Here is a 7,730-nt window from a genome sequence, read left to right as displayed (position 1 = left end):
CAATCAACCAACCAAATAAGCCCGACCTCAGCTCTGTAGGCTAGGCTACCTCAAGCTGACACCAACCAACCAATCAATCAAACAAACAAAATCTAATTGCAGGGAAAGCTCAAAAGCAGGACATCTGGCGACATCAGAATAAATTGAACAGTGCTGTGGTGATTTTAGGAAGAATTTAGGGGTGCATTCACTTTACATGGTCTCAGTGGGATCACTGGAGGAGACAATAATAGGCACTTGGACATTTCCACCACAGGAAAAGTATCTATTCCCCAAGAGAAGGAGCTTAAGGCCGGGCGGTGGTGGCACACACCTTTAATCCCAGCACTCGGGAGGCAGAGGCAGGTGCTTCTGTGTCAGTTTGAGGCCAGCCTGGTCTACAAGAACTACTTTCAGGACAGGCTCCAAAGCTACGCAGAGAAACCCTGTCTCAAAAAACAAAACAAAACAAACAAACAAAAAACAAACAAAAAAAGAGTTTAAAGACCATTGCTCTAAGAAAGACTTCAGTATGTGGTAATAAGTAACATTAAATAATGATAGAATAATAAGAGAAAGTATGAGCTGATAGAAACATTTAAATACTTACGGATTATTGGGGGGGGGGGAGGTGTCCTAAGGATTGAACTCCTGGTATCTTAAGCAAGTGGTCCATCATGGAGCATCCTCTCTTGCCCACGTATTTTAAAAACCTTTATAAAAATAGTAACAAGCTGTCAGAAGTTTCCAACATTATGTGAAGTGGCTGTTGATTGATTGGCACGCGATCCCAGGCAAATGATCCCAGGCAAATGGTCTTTCTCCTCAGTGTTGAGGACGGTGAGCATCACCTGACAGTGTGTACGAACTGAGAGCCATGAGAACCCACTTGGAGGAGGAACTTCGCTTACCTAGTTCCACCTACTCAGAGCTGGTGGCGAATCTGCTAGTTGAACTAGAAATGCCTCACAGTGGTCAGTTCTGCCTGTTTCCAGACCCCTTTTAATTATTATGTAGAACAAAAACTGTCAGCGCAAATTCAAAGCTAAAGGATTTCGGCGACTTCATGAAGATTTTAGAGCAGAGTCTGGCTGACGTGGGCCGGGGAGGCAGTTGTGCAGCTCCAGTCCGCTCAAGTCACATCTTCAAGCTTTCAACTGACTTTAAGGAAACTGAAGCCAGGGAGAGATACATTACATATACGGAAAATGCACCTAGGGGGGTCACTCAGAGAAAGCCCTTGCTTTATATGAGAAGACAGATCTACTGCCTGAGAACCACGTGTTCAAATCCATGAGCCTAGGAGAGACACTTCTCATTCAAACTACCACAAATTCTCCACGTTTAAAAATCTCATTGGTTCTAATTCTTTCTATTTAATCTGTGACTAGCCAATTTAACTCATACCACATCCTTCATATTTAAATAATAAAACCCACAAATGTGGGGGGATCATTTTAAATTCTTTATTTCAACCTATACTTCCCAAACATTTATATTTTAACTAAATAATTAACTGCCAAACCAATGACAGCGGTAACAATAAAAACTGTCTCTAAAAAGCTAGAAGAAGATAATAATGTGTAGTTATATATCAACTTAATTCTTAAGTTTCTAAGCTTAAAATATATTCAAGGTCCTAGTTTGTTGATTTTGAGCATTTGAGATTTAAAACATTGTATAGAACAATAAGAACAAAGAACATGACAAAGGTGAGCTGGACAGAGAGTTAAGGTGAGACAGGATGTATTGTTAGGGAACGGAACTTAGGAAAAGTATGTAAAAACGTGAGCAAATATAACTATTCTTATAATTGACATCACACACACACACATACACACACAAAATAGTAACCTATAAAATGCAAGGGTATTTTAAAATGATGTCCATGGAAAACAATACTGAAGGAAACTGTTCACAAAAATTGTGCTTACATTGTTTATTGTTAGGTGTCAGGCATATGGATAACATTTCTTCTTTTTTATTTTTGTAAATGCAAAAAAAAATTTCTTTTGGGGACAGAGTTTATTATTTGTTTGTTGTTTATTTATTGTATGTGTGCCTTTGTGTGCCCATGTTTGTATATGTCACATGTATGGGTGCCCACAGAGGTCAGAAGAGAATGTAAGATTCCCTGAAGTTGTGAGTTCCTTGATTTGTTCCTCTGTAAGAGCAGCAAATATTCTTTACTGCTGAGTCATCAGTGTGTGTGTGTGTGTGTGTGTGTGTGTGTGTAAAACAACAATTATGAACACAAGATGACATAAATTTGAAAGAGAGCAAGGTATATGGGAAGATTTGGAGGGAACGAGGAAGATATATACCTATAGGAGAAACAAAAACAAAACTGAATTTAGTGAAGCCTCTAAGATAGTGTACCTGACATTTTTTCTGTTACTCACCTGCTAAGCTGGTTGGTTTTTGTCAACTTGACACAAACCAGAGTCACCTAGGAAGACAGAACCCCAATGGAGAAGTGGCTTCTATCAGTTTGTCCCTTGGGCCTATCTGTGGGGCATTTACTTAAGAGCCACGCAATGTAGGAGGGACTAGGCCTTTTTAGAAGGTGCCATCTCCAGTTGGGTCGGCCTGGGTTGTGTAGGAAAGGTGACTGAGGAAACCAGAAAAAGTGAGGCCAACTGGGAAATAGCTGTGGCCTCTGCTCCATCCCCCATCTCCTTTATCTGCATTAGTGTCCCCAATAACAGACTAGAAGCAGTCATAAGACACAAACCCCTTTCTCTCCAAGTTGCTCTTTGGTAATGGTGCTTATAACGGCAGGTGGGGAGTAGAGCAGAACATCTGTGAAATGCAGCCCCTTGGGGACCAAAGGGACAGGGAAGTGGTCTGAATGCACACTGAGGGGAGGCTGACGTGGGAAAGTCTGATTACAAACCCAGCTCCGTGTTCCTTTTTTTCTAATGACATCTCTCAGTCAGAGTTCTCATCAAAGTTTTCTCCTTTTATCTTGATGTTGGCTGCGGGCTTATTCTCCAGGACTTTTATTTTTTAAATCATGAATGGATATTAGATTTTGTCAAAGGACTTTTTTTTTTTATGTAATGAGATGCTTCCACAGTTTCTGTCCTTGAGTGTATTTATGTGGTAGATTACAACTTTTAGCTAACTGAGTGGAGCTAGCAACACTCATTCTCAATGAGGTAACCCAGATGAAGAAAGACAAATGCTGATGTTCCTCATGTGGAGCCCAGCTTTAAATCTTGAGATATGTTTAAATTGATGTGCCCACACAAGTGAGGGAACCAGAAAAGGGCCACAGGAAGGTTTCAAGGAAGAGGGACTAGAACACAGGTTGTATGAAGTGTAACAGAAATCAATGGAGTGGAGAGGGTTAAGTGTGGTGGGTGGTTGCAGGGCAGGGTAGCTGAAGGCTCTTCCTAACACTACAGACCTACAAAAACCCACCAAGTTGGCTGAGAGAACCGAGGCAGGGTTTACCCAGAATGGATGAAATATCTCTGAGTTGTGTGGTTGTGTGGTCAATAAGCCCCTCTTCCTCCGAATCTTCATTGCCCCCTAAACAAAAGAAAGCTTCTCACTTTCTCCACTGCCACCTCCTCATCTTTTCCCATTGTGAAATAGGAAGGGACCAAGGGACAGACATTCTACAAATGTATGTGTTTCTCAGTTTTCTAACTGGTCGAGTATGGGAGATACTGTCTCTGTGAGTCATTAAAACCCTGATCTTCTTACATATAGAACATGGTACCCAAACTTGAGAACGTGGTCCCCAAACAAGAGTGTGTGTGATCAGTTCTTTCGGCGAATGGGAAGCTGAGTGGCTGTTTTTTCAGACAAGGAATGGGGAGGAAGAGTAGGACATGGGGGCTCTTCCCGTCACATCTTCATCTCCTGGGACGACAGCTGGCCTGTACCAGCCCTGGACACAGATAGCTTTCTGGATGACCATCCTGTGGCTGTCCTGTCTTCTAACAAAGAGGGACACACCTAGGCTTGCCATTTCTCACTTCGAACCCTGAAGTTTCTCTGTGGTTTTCGACTGTATTTCTGAAAACTCTACTATGGTAGCATTATATTTTTCAGACTTCCAAGCCCCTTTCCTGTGCCCAGCGTCTACTCTGAGGGCATTTCCTATTTTAGTAGCTCTCTGTGGCTTCAGTCAGGGCTCTTCAGCCTGCATTGGCAGAAGAGCATCGTGGCGATGTCCAAGGACAAATTGCCTGAGCTTGTCTGCCAGCGTTTGTTTTCTCTTTGCTGAAAGGACTTCTAGTTCTTAGGAAAGCTGACATCTCACGAGGCTTGTCTAAACACTCATCTGGAGCCTGCCACTTTTCAAGGAGCTTCTTAGATTTATTAACTTTAGATGCTACTCAACACCATTTTTTCTTCTATACCCAATAGTTGAGACTAGACAGTTTATGAAGCAAGGAGATTTTTGGGGGGCTGGGGAGCTGAAGTCTAAGAGCAAGGTGCTGGTGGCTTCAGCTCTACTTTTGGTAGGGGCCTTGTACATTGTGGGAAAGCAGATATCAACCAGCCAGTGCAAAGAAACAAAACAGGATAGTGAATCTTTACATCCTTTATAACAAGCCGCTCTGTGGTACAGGATAGTGAATCTTTACATCCTTTATAACAAGCCGCTCTGTGGTACAGGATAGTGAATCTTTATATCCTTTATAACAAGCCACTCTGTGGTTACTGTCTCAATCCCATGAGAGTAAGCTCACTTGAGGGAGATGGCATGCATGCATTCATGAGCCCTCCACCCTTATGGTTCAAATTCCTCCCAGTAGGTTTCACCTCCCAACACAGCCACACAGAGGAAACAGCCCTTAGCATGAATTTGAGTATAGACAAATACACTCAAATCACAGCAGTCACCAGGCTAACTCAGAAATGCCAACACCTGCCCTGTGTCCTCCCCCCAAAGCCAGCATGTGTTTCTGCTACTCCAACCTCTTTCAGATATGGAGATGGAAGTGTGAGGGTTCCTCATAGCTCCTGCCACTGAAGATCCGCCTTCCTGTAGTAATTGCCACGCTGACAGGCACAGGAAACCTTGGTGCATTACTTGGATGAAGACCCGATAGGCTAGACTTCCAGACAGAACTCCCATAGCATAATTGGAGGTCAGTTCTCCCTTCTATGCCTTCTGTGTTGTTTTGTCTATTGTGTGTGCACAGATGCAATATGTGTGCATGTGTGTGCATCCTTGTGTATGTGCATGTGTGTGTGTGCATGTGGAGATTAGAGGACAACTCAGATGTTACTTCTGAGGCACTGTTCACTTTTGCTTTTTATTTAGTTTTCAACATGGTCTTTCATTGTCCTGGAACTCACTAATTAGACCAAGCTTGACTCTGTAGCAAATCCAGGAATCCACTGGCTTCTGTCTCCATAGCTCTGGTATCCTAGCATGCTCCACCGTGACTGGCTTTTTAAAATTTTTAATTGAATAGAATTATTCAGTATATTTTGACCACAGTTTCCCTTCTTCCAACTCCTTCAATATCCTTCCCACCCTCCCACCCACCCAACTCCACATCCCTTTCTCTCTCTGTTTATAAAGAAAATGAACACAGTCAAACGATTATAGCAAGACCCCAACCAACCAAACAGAAAATGGAATAAAAACCGCAAAAACCACACACATCATAAAAACACAAAGTCAGAAACCAAAACATACATGAAAAAGACCCAGTAAGACAAAAAAATATGTTCAAACAAAGTATGAAACAAAAACATTAATATTTCAATACATCTAAGTAAAAAGATCATGGGAATACAGATTGATCTTTTTCTCCTTCAAATTATTACTAGAAGGGTACACTCGAGTGTAGGCAACAGGCCCTGGGAGCCATGTGGACGGTGAGCCCCCCGGAAGCAAGCTCCCCTCTTGCTCACTGAGCCACAGACTGGATCCAACCTTGCAACTGTGTGTTTCCCTTAACAGCAGCGGTTTCACACTAGGTGTATAAACTGACAACATGACCACCTGACCCCTCCATGGTTTGGTTTTTATTGTGGCTCTGAGATAAAGAACAGCCAGAGGCATTTGGAAGAGTCCGGAGCAGAGAGAAATAAGTGGACTGAACATGGGCATGAGAGATACAGGAGCAGAACACAGAAAGAGTGGAACAAAGAGAGAGGGGGTCACACATGCGCACAAGCATAGTAAAATAGCAGGGTTAGAAGGAGATGAGTAGCTGTGGTTAGGAAAGCCTGCGAGCCGGAGGGTAGGGAACGTGACGAGAAGAACTGGGATGCTAGACTGGACTTTCAAATGTGTGATGGGTCCCTGTGATATGGCGGGAACTGGAGGCCTGGGTGTACCTTGGTATACTATTAGGCATCACAGATAGTCACTTTTTCCTTCTGCCAGTAATGAAAATGACTCCTTTGGGTGGAGGAGAACTGGCTTCACAATTGTTCCTGAAGGATGCTGGCTTTCATTTAACTATCAGAAATCCTCTATAGTCCAGGCTGAGCCATTTCTGGATATTTGGATTGCCTTCAGGAGTTTGGGGAATTGGGGTCTTCTCTGGACCTATCACCGGGCTCTGGAATGGCCATTTGAGATGCCCTGTAGGGTTCGTAGAGAGTTGAACAGACCTGTTCCCAAGGGCCCTATCGTGTGTGTGATTCCCGCGTCAATCATCGGCACAGTGTAGCTATTCTGCAAGGATGTCAACAAGCTATTGTAAGACTGAGCGTGGAAATCTGTGTTCTATGGAATGGTGGCTTTCGTCTGGTGAGAAAGCAGAAACAGGTGAGCAGTCTATCCAGGGTTGGTCAGTTGCTGAAATCAAGAGTCATTTTCAAGATTTCCCTTTCTTTTACTGCCTATTAAATCTACCAAATACTCTAATTTCAGAAATGTTTTTAATTTTTTATTTAAGAGTCTTGGTTTATTTTGTTTAGTTTATTAACCCATCTTCCTACTTTTCTTTGCTTCAAAATATGCTCAGATTTAGACATTATTTATTATTGTTATTATTTTGAAGACAAAATCTCACTATGTTGCTCAGGCTGGTCTCATACTCATAATCTTGAGCTCTGTTCTCTTTGAATTTTCAGGTGTATATATTCCACTTAGAAAACACACACCCGTCAGAAATTCAGTTAGGGGTTTTTAAGAACCAGGTTCTTCAAGTGATGGAACATGGAGCACAATAATTTTAAGGGCTAAAGAGGAACAATGGAATAAAAAGTGTTAAATTGGGGTGCAGGATGTGAGGGCAAAGAAAAGGAGAGACTATCAGGAGGGATAACTAAGCTAAGGGTCTTTTGAAAAAGCCTTATGGAAACTTACTACTATAGAAACACACACACACACACAGGTTTCATGAAAATACTGTACAGTGAGGGGAAAATATCCCTACTAGATGTTCTGTGGTTCTTTTGCAGGTTTCTTTTTAGCATTTTCCTGATTTAGAGCTATGTTCTAGTTTATGTGTTACTTGGTTGTTGGATGACATTCGCAAATTACTTTAGTCTTCTTCATTAATTGATTGGTTAATTAATTAATTAATAGATTTGCTGATTAATTAATTTTTTGGTGCTGGAAATCAAACCCAGATTCTTGTGCATGTTAGGCAAGGGTCCCTCCTAAAGTATATTCTGCCAAATGCCTTTGCACCATACAAAGCTGTGCCGCTGCCCCGTCACAGCATACTAGATGGTCAACTTTCACTGTTGAAACTGTCCGAGCTCATGCCATGAATGAGGGTAATTTCCAGATCTCCTTGCCTGCCCATCCTTTAGGATGT

The sequence above is a fragment of the Chionomys nivalis genome, chromosome 16 (genome assembly GCF_950005125.1).
Source record: "Chionomys nivalis chromosome 16, mChiNiv1.1, whole genome shotgun sequence".
Taxonomy (NCBI): Eukaryota; Metazoa; Chordata; class Mammalia; order Rodentia; family Cricetidae; genus Chionomys; species Chionomys nivalis.
Note: the sequence above shows the minus strand (reverse complement) of the source record.